The sequence below is a fragment of the Manis javanica genome, chromosome 8 (assembly GCF_040802235.1).
Source record: "Manis javanica isolate MJ-LG chromosome 8, MJ_LKY, whole genome shotgun sequence".
NCBI lineage: Eukaryota > Metazoa > Chordata > Mammalia > Pholidota > Manidae > Manis > Manis javanica.
Window position 1 is genome coordinate 120,785,188 of NC_133163.1, and position 13,167 is coordinate 120,798,354.

The 13,167-nt window shown below is 41.8% G+C and overlaps 1 long non-coding RNA gene across 4 annotated transcripts in view; it reads left to right on the top strand.

Moving 5' to 3' along the window:
• The window catches only part of LOC140843203 (uncharacterized), a 166,657-nt gene that overhangs the window by 62,715 nt on the left and 90,775 nt on the right, over window positions 1–13,167 (top strand). Inside the window, exon 3 of one of the 4 annotated variants that reach the window (XR_012120788.1) lies at window positions 10,566–10,642. The exons of 2 other annotated variants lie outside the window; for them this stretch is intronic. This is a non-coding gene — a long non-coding RNA (uncharacterized lncRNA). Of the gene's footprint in view, window positions 1–4,962; window positions 5,331–10,565; window positions 10,643–13,167 lie in introns of those variants that run through there. One more of the 4 variants, XR_012120785.1, reaches the window with a different exon arrangement.

Here is a 13,167-nt window from a genome sequence, read left to right on the forward strand (position 1 = left end):
TATCGCAGCACTATTTACAATAGCCAAGAATTGGAAGCAACCTAAGTGTCCATCAGTAGATGAATGGATAAAGAAGATATGGTACATATACACAATGGAATATTATTCAGCCATAAGAAGAAAACAAATCCTACCATTTGCAACAACATGAATGGAGCTAGAGGGTATTATGCTCAGTGGAATAAGCCAAGTGGAGAAAGAGAAATACCAAATGATTTCACTCATCTGTGGAGTATGAGAACAAAGGAAAAACTGAAGGAACAAAACATCAGCAGAATCACAGAACCCAAGAATGGACTAACATGTACCAAAGGGAAAGGGACTGGGGAGGATGGGTAGGTAGGGAGGGATAAAGGGGGGGGAAGAAGAAGGGGGGTATTATGATTAGCATGCATAATGGGGCATGGAAGAAAGGGGAGGGCTGTGCAACACAGAGAAGACAAGTAGTGATTCTACAACATTTTGCTATGCTGATGGACAGTGACTGTAAGGGGGTTTGTCGGGGGGACCTTGTATAGGGGAGAGCCTAATAAACATAATATTCTTCATGTAATTGTAGATTAATGATAACAAAAAAAAGAAAGAAAAGGGGGATTACTCCCTGATAGGATAAAACTAACTGTAAATCAATGATTAATGCATGTTTTAAATATCCTTAATTTTGATCATTTAAAGGGTATCAGATGATCAGCTAGGAAATACATTTTTCTGATAATATTCCTTTCTCTTAAAAAAAAAAGCAGTTCCTGTGTGGTGATCTCCAATAAGTTCTTCACAATGGTATAAAGGGCATATCAAAGTGTGGGCAAAGGGTTTGTTTGTGTTTACACAGAGGATCAAAGCCTAATTTGGCTACCCAGAAAACGAATTAAGATATGATATGAAGAAGAACTTCCAACATCAACATTCTCTGGAAGAGTCATTCCAGAAGATGATCATCAAAAAACCTCAACAAAGATCCAGGCGCTGTTGCAGTTGTAGCTGCATTCATCCCACCAGTTCCTGGACTTGCCATTGGAATGAAGAAGGAGATATCTAAGCTGGCCTGTGCATACAGTAAAACAACAAATTTGACTGGATATATACTGTCAGAACTCAACCAAGAATTAGGAGAAGTGCAAGTTGCAGTGCTCCAAAATCTTACAACTATAGACTATCTACTGTTAAAAGAACATATGGGATGTGAACAGTTCCCAGGAATGTGTTGTTTTAATTTGTCTGATTTTTCTCAAACTATTCAAATTCAGTTAGACAATATACATCATATCATTGATAAGTTTTCACAAATGCGTAGGGTGCCTAACTGGTTTTCTTGGTTTCACTGGAGATGGCTGGTAATTGTAGGTCTGCTTTGGTAATGTAGCTGTATTCCTATTATGTTAATGTGTGTATGCAATTTAATTAGTAGTTTAAAACCTATACATGCTTATGTTACTCTTCAAGAAAATATGTCAAAGAAATAATCAATCTTCCCATGTTTTTTCTGTCTTCTACCTCTATAGCTTTTTTTCTTCCTTCCTAATTACAACCCTTAAGTAGAATTCATGCCTCATATCGAAATTACCAAGTATCGTAATTCTTCCAAGTGGTAAAGATACCTCAAGACAAATGCTGGGCATAGAAGCCACAGGGCATAAATCTGCAAAGAAGTAAAAAGCTAACCTTTTCAAACAATATTGCTTCTCTCTCACTTACCAACTTTACATTTCCCTATATGGCCCCATAAAATGACTGGTTAGCCAGAGACGGGTAAGATTCCTCAAGGGAGGAACAACCTAAGACAGGCACAGTCACAGGGGGGCCATCAGGTGAGAAATTGGGGATCAACAGAGGTGAGGCTTAGAACCTCAACCCCCCCCTGTTTTGAGAGAAATCTTCTGTATCCGTGGATGTTTTGTTGCCCTTGTCTAGCTTGGATTAATACTTAGTCTATAGGCACAGACCTGATCATCTACATTTGCCCTCTTACAGCACTAAACTATGTTTTCTACCTTTATCTTGCATCTACCTACCACTGCAGCATTTTATTAAAAATAATAATAATAATAATAATAATAAGAGAGAAATGTGGGGTTCACATATAAATCAAGTATAAAAATCAAACGAATATTCATATTTGACCTGATTGTTTATAGTTCATAATGCGTGATCAAAACCGAAAGTTTCTGGGATGACTGCCGTTGCACTGTTCACCATCTAAAAACTTATTCACTATGTAAGAATTTGTTCACCATGTAAGAACTTGTTTGTTATGCTTCAGGAGATTGGAGACTGTTGAGAATTAGGCTTGGGGTTGATTAATGATTGTGCATTAAGTCCCCTATACAGAATTTTATTGTTGTTAACAACCATTTGATCAATAAATATGAGAGATGCCCTCTCAAAACAAACAAACAAACAAACAAACAATATACCAACAGCATTCTTCAACAAACTGGAACAAATAGTTCTAAAATTCACATGGAACCATGAAAGACCCCAAATAGCCAGAGCAATCCTGAGGAGGAAGAATAAAGCAGGCGGGATCTTGCTTCCCAACTTCAAGCTCTACTACAAAGCCACAGTAATCAAGAAAATTTGATACTGGCACAAGAACAGACCCACAGACCAGTGGAACAGAATAGAGAGTACAGATATTAACCAAGCATATAGGATCAATTAATATATGATAAAGGAGTCAAGGATATACAATGGGGAAATGACAGCCTCTTCAACAGCTGGTGTTGGCAGAACTGGACAGCTACATGTAAGAGAAAGAAACTGGATCATTGTCTAATGCCATACACAAAAGTAGATTTGAAATGGATCAAAGACCTGAATGCAAGTCATGAAACCATAAAAGTCTTAGAAAAAAGCATAGGCAAATATCTCTTGCACATAAACATGAGCAACTTCTTCATGAACATATCTCCCTGAGCAAGGGAAACAAAAGTAAAATGAACAAGTGGGACTATGTCTACCTGAAAAGCTTCTGTACAGCAAAGGACACCATCAGTAGAACAAAAAGGCATCCTACGGTATGGGAGAACATATACATAAATTATATATCCGGTAAGGGGTTGACTTCCAAAATATATAAAGAATTTATGCACCTCAGCAAACAAACAGCAAATAATTGAATTAAAACATGGGCAGAGGAGCTGAACAGATACTTCTCCAAAGAAGAAATTTAGATGGCCAACAGGCACATGAAAAGATGCTCCACATCGCTAGTCATCATAGAAATGCAAATTAAAACCACAGTGAGATATCACCTCTCACCAGTAAGGATGGCCACCATCCAAAAGACAAACAACAACAAATGTTGGCGAGGAAGTGGAGAAAGGGGAACCCTCCTACACTGCTGGTGGGAATGTAAATTAGTTCAACCACTGTGGAAAGCAGTATGGAGGTTCCTCAAAACACTGAAAGTAGAAATACCATTTGACCCAGGAATTCCACTCTCAAGAATTTAACCTAAGAATGCAGGAGCCCAGTTTCAAAAAGACATATGCACCCCTATTTATCACAGCACTATTTACAATAGCCAAGAAATGGAAGCAAGCTAAGTGTCCATCAGTAGATGAATGGATAAAGAAGATGTGGTACATATACATGATGGAATATTATTCAGCCATAAGAAGAAAACAAATCCTACCATTTGCAACAATATAGATGGAGCTAGAGGGTATTATGCTCGGTGAAATAAGCCAGGCAGAGAAAGACAAGTATCAAATGATTTCACTCATATGAGTATAAGAACAAAGGAAAAACTGAATGAACAAAAGCACAGTATACTCACAGAACCCAAGAATGGACTAACAGTTACCAAAGGGAAAGGGACTGGAGAGGATGGGTGGGAAGGGAGGGTGAGGCGGAAAAAGGGGCATTATGATTAGCAGGTGTAATGTAAGGGGTGCACGGGGAAGGCAGTATAATGCAGAGAAGGCAAGTAGTGACTCTATAGCATCTTACTATGCTGATGGACAGTGACTGTAATGGGGTATGTGGGGGGGACTTGATAATGGGGGGAGAGTACTAACCATAATGCTGCTCATGTAATTTTATATTAATGATATAAAAATGCTTCCAATATGCCATGCCCACCAATAAAAACTCAGTATTACAAAGAAAAAAAAGGAGTTGAAACAGCAATGAAAAAGGTCTCTGTGTTTCCATCTTCTCACAGGCAGGAAGTAGGTAGAGAGGGCTGCCTAGCTGTAAATATGATCCATTAGTTATTGAAAAGGAAAGGTATCTCTGATGGTGGATCCCAGAATGTGGAGTCAAGAACCAAGGAGCACAGTGATTTGGAAACCACTCCCAGGAATAAGAAAATGGCCCTAGTTGATGAGAGCCCTCTTTGCCCTTAGAATTGGGGGAACTGTTGACATGTGCCCAGCTAGATTTCAAAATTGATATGGAACAATGATTACTTTGTGTTTCTCACTTGCCTCCATTTTAAATGGAGATGTCTCTTTGGGGATATCTTATCTCTGTCTCACCATTTTCTGTTAAGTGTCTTGAGGTTAAATTCATAGGACAGTGGATCGGCATGAACACTAGCCAAGGAACTGCACATAAGGAGCTGCATCGACATCTGAATCTGGTTTTGATAATGAGATCTTGGACTTGGAAACAGATGCTGTCATTGGTTGAAAATTTGGGGGTCTTGTGAGATGATGAGTGCATTTGAATGTGGGAGGGATGTAAATCCTGGAGCCAGAAAGCCGACTGTGGTAGATCATTATAATAATGGATCTCAATGGATCCTGCCTTTCCATATTCACATACCTTTACAAGTGGCATTACCTCTTCTTTCACCAAGCGATGGTCAATTCTCTATCCTTTCGAACATGGACTGGTGTAATGACTTGCTTTTTTCAATAGAATGTGTCCCAAATGAACTTTTGTGAGTTCCAGAGCTAAGCTTTCAGAGGTCTTGAAGTCTCTAATCTCCTTGTCTTGAAATTCTGCCCTAAGACACCTGTGTAAGGAAGCCAGTCTACCTACTGGAAGATGAGAGGCCACATGGAGAACCAAAGCGCCCCAGCTGACATTAGCGCTGGGCATGTGAATGAGGCTTCCTCGGACCTTCCAGTCTACCTGAGCCTCCAGCCAAATGCAGCCGAATGAGTGAACCCAGGAGAAACCAAGAGGGGAATTTCCCAGCCCATCAACAGAATCATGAGAAATAATAAATCACTGTTGCTTTAAACCTCTAATTGATGGTGGTGGTGATTTGTTATGCTGTGACAGACAGCAGATGCATCTAGTGTTTGTGAGTCTAAGGAAACAACTATATTCATATGCTTATAGGAGTATTAATTGGTTTAACCTTTTTTTTAGAAGGATGATTTTTTTGGGGGGAAAAAAATTTGGGTAGATGTAAACACTCAGGTGTGTAAGAAGTGCACATATTCTTCATTCCTGAAAACAACCTAAAAATTATGTTGTGTCTTTGTCCCACAGTGGTAATGGAAATTTCCATTTCAGTAATTATTGAGCCTCTTTCCACCACCTCAGGCTCTCACCAGCATACGGAGTTTGATGTAGTGTCTGGAAAATAGAAATAGGTTTTCTAATTGCCAGTTGGTCATGATCGTCCCTGATATTTAAGCTCCTCAGCCTCTGCCCCTGTGGTTCCCTGAGGTTCTTCTGTTCTGTGCTGGGTGTGGGGAATAAGAACTGCTGTTTAGCAGCCCTGATGTCTTGGTGCCACTTACTTTAGGGAAACTACAGGTAGCCCTGCAGGTCTCAGAGCCACTCTCAGAGGCTTTCTTCCCTTTTCTTGAAAAAAAAAATCATAGCTGAGTAGCTCTGTTAGCTGGCCTCCTTCCTGTACAATCCCAGAAGTCAGTAGCTTTCCTTCATTTTTGTCCCAGCTCTGTTTCCTTCAGTTCAAGCTCACAGTGTTTTTGGTGGTATAGCATTCTTAAAAGATTTGTCGGTCTTTTGTGTATGTGTAGAGGATTCATGTCATGAGATATGTGAGTTCTCTATAGATCCATGCTGGACATTTCTGTTCCCATCTCTATTCCTGGCTTCTGCTGAAATGGTTGGTTGGGCTCATAGGAGTTACACACCTAATCTCTCAAGCAGAAGGTTGCACCTTAGGTGTTCCCTTCAGAGCATGTCTTAGCATCTTTCATGATATGGATAGACTAAGAATTTTCCAAATTATAAAGTTCTATTTCCTTTTTGCTTAATTGTTCTGTCTCAATTTCTCTCTTTCTTTTCACATTTTACTGTAAGCACCAGGGATAAACCAGGCTGAAACTTCCATGTTTTGCTTGGAAATATCTTCAGCTAAGTATCCAAGCTCATCAATTATGTCTTACTTTCCACCTAATGCTAGAGCACAACTCAACCATCCTATAACAAGGATCACCTTTCATCCAGTTTCCAATAACATGTTCCCACATTTTCATCTGTGATCTCACCAGAGATATCATTAATGTTTGTAATTCTACTAATTTTCTGCTCATGACAGTATATGTTTCCTCTAAGATGAGAGACACTTTCTCTACCATCCTTCCAACTTCCTTCTGAGACCTCCCCAGAATCTCCTTTACTGTCCATATTTCTACCAACAGTCTCTTCACGTCAATCTAGGCTTTTTACATAATTCACCTCAAAACTCTTCCAGTCTCTACTCACTACCTAATTCCAAAGCCCCTCCACATTTAGGGGTTTGTTACAGCAGCACCGATTCCTTGACCAAAATCTTTATTGATTTGCTAGGACTATTGTAATAAATTATCATACACTGGTAGGTTAAAACAACAGAAATTTATTCTTGCATAGCACAGGGGGCCAGAAGTCCAAAATCAAGGTGTCAGGAGGGTTGATGCCTTCTGGAGCCTCTGAGAGAGAATTTGTTCCATACCTTTCTCTTCATTTCTGAAGGTGCAGGCAATCGCTGGCTTGTGACTCCATCATTCCCACTTCTGCCTCCATCTTCATACGGCTCTCTTCCCCATATGTGTGCCCTGTATCTCTTTACTGCTTTCTTATAAGGATGCCAGTCATTGGATTTAGGGCTCACCCTAATCCAGTATCATCTCATCTAAATTAATTACATCTGCAAAGGCCCTATTTCCAATAAGGACACATTCTGACGTTCCAGGTGGACATGAATTTTGAGGGGACACTATTTAACCCAATACAGATATTTATTAATTTCTTAACTTCTACAACCCTTTGAAGGACAGATATTGGCCACATTTACAAATGCATAAGCAGAGGCAGAAAGGAATGAATTACTTCAAAGAGTCTATGGAAAGCATTGGGTCCCCTTTTCCACCCAAAGCTGTGTTACCAACTATAGTGTTCACCGTGCTGTTCCTTCTCTTTCTGGGCTCTCCAGTGCAGTGTTCCCTGGTCATTCCAACTAAAAATTCAACTCCTCTCTCACCCTGACACTTTGAGTCTCATGTCTCTGCTCTATTTTTCTCCCTAGCATTCATCACCATTATTTTTTGCTTATTGCTTATATTTTGCTTTTTGCTTATATTTTGCTTATTGTTTGTTTGTACCATTAGAAAAGGCCCTGCGAAAGTAAGGATTTTTGTTCATTTTATTCTTTTCTATATCCTCAGTAACCAGAATAGTATCTGGCACATAGTAGGTGCTCAATAAAAATTTGTCAAAATAACTGAATGCATGCACAAGGGAAGGAATTCCTGGGATGTGGGTATCTAGCTGCTGTGGGCAGGGAGCCATTCCTTCATCAGGCAAATTTTGCCCTTTTAAGTCACTCAGTGGGTCATTAGAAGAGACAGTGTCAAGGTCCCTAGAGTCCTCACTTTGAGCCCCATGGCTTTGACTGGCAATTTTGTACTCTTGGGAAATAACTGGGATGGTTAGCTAGCCGGGAGTAAGGAGAAAATAACAGTTGGGCTGCTCCGGGGCTGCCACTGGCCTGCTGGGTCATCTGGAGAACTTTGCCCCATGCCTCCCTGGGCCCGTGGCTCTCTGACCTCAGCCTCCTTTACTTGACTATCTCAAAAGCAGCTGCTTTTCTCCTGGCCCTATTTTCTCTGTCTGAGATGTGAGAATTAAAGACAAAAAGTCTCAAAATCACTTTGAACTCCACGGAGGAGGGTGCCAACTAAGCTGAGGATGTTATTAGTAAAAAAGACAATTCCTTTGAAAATGAAAATTGCTGTATCACACAATCTCCCAACCGCAGGGTTGGAATTAATGAGGAATTTGCTCAAGATTCACAGCGTCAAAAACCATCTTCCAGGTGGCCAAAGGACATTTACACTTCAATCGGAAATTCCTTTGTAGAATGTAAGAGGGGAGGGTTTAATTTTCTGAGATCGCAAATGGCCATTCCCTTCCAGAGAAGAAGAGAGCCCGTGATAAAGACCAGCCTGTATCTGTGAACTCTCCAGCTAATTAGAAAAGTGAATCTAATTTCACGGATTTCAGCTCCTGTTAATTTATTCTGAGCTTGTTGGTAATGAAGCTGTGTGTTTGTTTCTTAAGAAGAAAATATCAGAGAGGAAAAGAATGGGGGTGAGGCTGTGCTGTTTATCCCCTACCATTGTTCTGTGAATTGAGGAAATAACATATGATTTAACTTGATTTATATTACTGTGTCATCAACACAGCATTTGTTTCAGCTACTCCAAGAACCCTGCGTGATTAGCCCATAACAGGGAGTCTATTTTAACATGACTAAAACACAAACTTACTGGGGTAACAGAGTCATAGGTCATAAGAGCACCTTTGGTGTCGATCAATATGGGTATAATTGCTTCAAGACTTAAACTCCAGTCACGGTCATCCCATCCCCTTGGCAACACCCACATTTCCCTGGAATGAATGGCAGGTTTTCCTTGGGAACTGAAGTTGCAACCATGGCTGATGTTGAGGAAATCTAGTGTTCACATCTCCTGAAACAGGTGGTTAATGTCGGCCAAGGCACTGGAAGTTCGCACTTCTGTCTTGAGCCAGAGCCCGCTGCTGCGTCTTGTCAGTACCTGGATTGTACCTGGAGCTGAGCTTCTCTCATCGCCAAGGCCAAATCTTTTGCTTTGGTTACTATCAAGTTTATCCAGATACTGTTGCTGCTAGTCTGCTTCAGGAGTGTACATTTATTTAAACATTTCCTTACTTTTACTAATCTCTGCTGCTTACCCTGAGCAATTAATAATTTGAGTAACATCTAAGGCCCTTTGTCCTGTAATGCCTGAACTTTCCTATCAGGCTGGCTAACAAGATATATATATATGGGAAGAGGACGTACAGAATATGCTACCTCTTTTTAAAGCCTTCATTACAACTGTAAATGCATAATTATTTATAATAATGCTTTGCTTTATGATTGTCTTGTACAGAGTCTAAAACTCCTATTTTGTTTAAAGTCCAGCTTGCCTGGAACATGAGAGATGCTCGTAAGTATTTGTTGAGTGCTACAGGAAAGAGTTAAGCTGTAGAAATTAGAAAAGGTAAGGATCTGCAGCAGACCCTATTGGCCACTTCCCAGCCATTTATTTATTCTTTCTTCTTCATTCGCAGTTGTGGCAGACACGGTAAGCTGTTCCGGTCACCCCCCATTCCAACCCCCTTCTAGTTTACCTTACTGTGCTATAGGGGCTGGAAAGCTAGAAACATTTCCCATACTCCCTTGCAGCAGGGTTCTGCAGGTGACCTAGATCCTTCCAGGTAAGACCTGGATACGGAAGGGAGCAGGGGGCGGGTGTGTGTATGTGCAAAGACGGTCTGGATCTCCTGAGGCTGCAGGTTGTGTTTTCTGAAAGCAGCCACAATCCGTCAGTTCTTACGTGCTCTTCCAGAACTTGCCCTCTCCTTGACTCTGGACGGGGCTTTGTGACTCCTTGGATGAATACAGCACAGTGGAGGTGACACCTGACACTGCCCGACTTCTGAGGCTAGGTCACGAAAGGAGGTACAACTTCTCGCTCTCTGGACGCTTGCCCTTGGAACCCAGCCTCCATGGCACGAGGAAGTCCAGGTCAACAGAGAGGTCGCAGGGACGTGAGGGGATGTTTGCAGGGGGACCTTCGGGAAAGGTTTCCTCACTTCTAATAAATAGCCCCAGGAAGAGATGCTCTTCCTAATTCATCCAGCTGTGGCGTCTGGAAGCTTCTGGGGCCATATTGCTACCAACCAACACACAGAGTGGGGCAGTCCTCAGGAAACCACGCAGGGAAAAGTTGGAGCCCTGAAGTACACTGCCTGGAGTCTGCTCTTTCCATCTCTGGGCTTCCGGGTACGTGAGGTGATAAACTCCCCACATGTTAAAGTTACTTCGAGTTGAGGCTTCCTGTTCCTGTGGCTGAAAACATCCTCAATGATTTAGAATTTGTTCTGTGCGGGCCGTGGTCAATTCCTGCTCTCTCTGTGTGTTCTGGGGACCAAGACTCTCCTAGAGGAGCCATCAAGCTACAGACCCACTGGGTCAAGTTGGGGCAGAGCTGTGCTCTGGAAGCTAAATGTGAAACTTCTGGGGTTTGGATCCATTTTCTAGAAGTCTTGATAATTTCAGCAGGACCTGCTTTGTCTTTTCTCCTGAGATTACACGTGCAAGCTAAGCCTCCTTTGTACTTTAGAGATCACTTCCTGGGACTGAGGAGTAGAGAAGGAGGCCAAAAGAGGTGACAGAACAAAGAAACCTTGCTGAAAAACGTAAGAATGACCCGTACATTTCCTAGCCCAGTTCTGATCAATACAACATAAATTAAAGATTTGCTTTCCTTTCTTCCCACCAAGATCATGTTGATTAGAGTCACAGCAGCCATACTGTGACCATGAGGAAAATGTCAAGAAAAGCAGAGACTGCAGACTTGACATCTTTGAGCCACTAATACAACACCATTACCTTTATCTCTGATTGTGTGGGGAAAATAACAAACTTTCATATGTTTAAGTTCCATCCCCATTATTTTTGACTGAATGTAATTGCTAACTGACAAACTATCCTTAACCTGGGGTCTGGGACTGGGGCAGGTAGCTGAGGACATGCCTATTTTATACCAAATTCCTTCCCCTCTTCCTTCTCTTATATTTTCCCCCCTTCATCTCTCCTTTCTCCATTTCCTCCTTCCCCCTTGAGCTCTGGGCTGGGCACTGGGAGAGAGGAGTGAAATTTTGGGCAACCCTGGGGAGAGCCTGCCATCTGCTTTAAGGGGTGACACTCATCCTCACATAAGCCTGGATCTCAGAGATCCTTTCTAAAACTCCCTCAGCTGCATGTGGGTTCTTTCTCTTTTTAGAGAGACAGGAAGTAGAGGAGGAAAAGGATGTCTCTGAGTCAGACAGACCGGGTTTGAACCTCAACTCTGCTCCCTGTTGGCTGAGATCTTGCATAAATCTCTGAGTCTTTCTATGCAATGAATTATTGTGAAGATTACAATCTTGTGCAGTGAGTTGTTGCAAGGATACAGCAGTAGCTCACCCACAGTGAGTGCTTACTCTGAGCCAGGTGAGGCTCAAAGGAGGATCATGTTAATAAGAAAGAAGGAGGAGGGGTTGGACATTTAGACTTCTGGCAGTCTCTGCCACGAATGGGAAAATAGGACCTACTTCCTCGTTGGGCCAGTGATCCTCCAGCTCTGGGGATAACATTTTCTCGGGCTCTGCTTTGCTCTGGGAATGAGAAGCTCCTTCTGTCTTTGCCCCTCCCCCTGTCTTGCCCGGGCGTGGGGGTGGGGGTGCTCTCATTCAGTGAGTGTGCTCAGGGCCCATGGTTCCGGCAAGACGGTTGGAGAGAATCCACGTGTCTGGGGACAGCTGGACCACAGCCTTCCAGCCCTGGCTGCACACCTGTTAGAAACTATAATTGGAACAGTAAATCTTGGGGCAAAGAAAAGAGAGAAGGCAAAGGAGAAAAGAAAAAAAAAAGAAAAGACTCAGCCCAGAAAAATGGGATGCTACTCCCATTTGGGCAGTGAAGTCACAACGTTCTCTGGGCTGGTGCTTAAGCAGGACTGGCTGGTGGGCATGCCTGGAATTAGGAAAACTGTGGCTGGCATGGTTTGGGGAGCTGTAAACTCTGCTTGTGTTGTGCAAGGCTGGTCCCGAGGAAGCCCTAGAATCCCCTTCTACAATTGAAGCTCCCTGACCTTTTGGCTGTTGCACCCATAGGCAGGATTTAAGGCTTTGCTCTCCTGTACCTCTTGAGTTTCCACTAGAGAAAATGCAAGGACTATGAAAGAAGGGAAGAAGAAAAGAAGTCAGGCATATCATGTTGCTAGTAATATAAGTGATTCACTTATTGATTACTTTAGCAGAATATGAACATACCTACTAGATTTTCTATACTATAAACAATTTCCTAAAAGCTTAAAAAATAACTCAGTAATTTATTTTACTAACATAGCCAACATTCACAAGCAGCCCATCATACATGACATGCTTCTCCACAAGCAATAGGGATGTGAACAATTCATATTTGTATACCAAACTCATACAGTCTTAAAGCCTGTTAGAGGAATTATAGGTTAAAAATTTTTGATGCACATCTGGACCACTGTAGACTGTGAAATTAACCTAACAACCCACAAAAAGCTAAATGGGTAATGTTAAATCCAAACTAAAAGAGACTTTAATAATAAATATAGCAAGACCATCCGTGATGAGAAAAACACAGCCAGTCAACAGTGATGAACTACTGACTACTGACTGACTGCGCATCCTTCTTGAAGACTGAAATCTAACCCTCTGCGAGTGTGCATGTAGGGTGGGAGTTTGACAACACTGCTAAGTCCTGCTTGGCAGCCAGATTTCTTAGCAAAGGACACAATTAGAGTCATGGGCCTTTCAGTTTTTAAATAGTACATTTTACCAACCTTTCACGATTCACTCTTTGGGTTACTAGTTAGTAACCTTTAGTTGTACCAAAATACAAGAGTCTATAGAAGCAGGAGTCACTTGACTGTAATAATGGAAGAAAACTTGTATTCTTGGATCACTTTGGTCCACTGGGGGCCCCCTGTGGCTTGTAGTCCATGTCAGGCCACTTGTTGAAACTGATTCACAACAAGTGTGTTTCGCCTACTGGAGGGTATTTCTCTGCAAATCTCTCTTCCCTGTGTAGTACGGTATTATCAAAAGTATTCTGTCAATTAGATTATTTCCATTAGTATATAAACAGGCTGTACTGGCTCCCACCTTAAAGCTTACTTCCTTGACTTTATATCTGCTCCAGCTGCT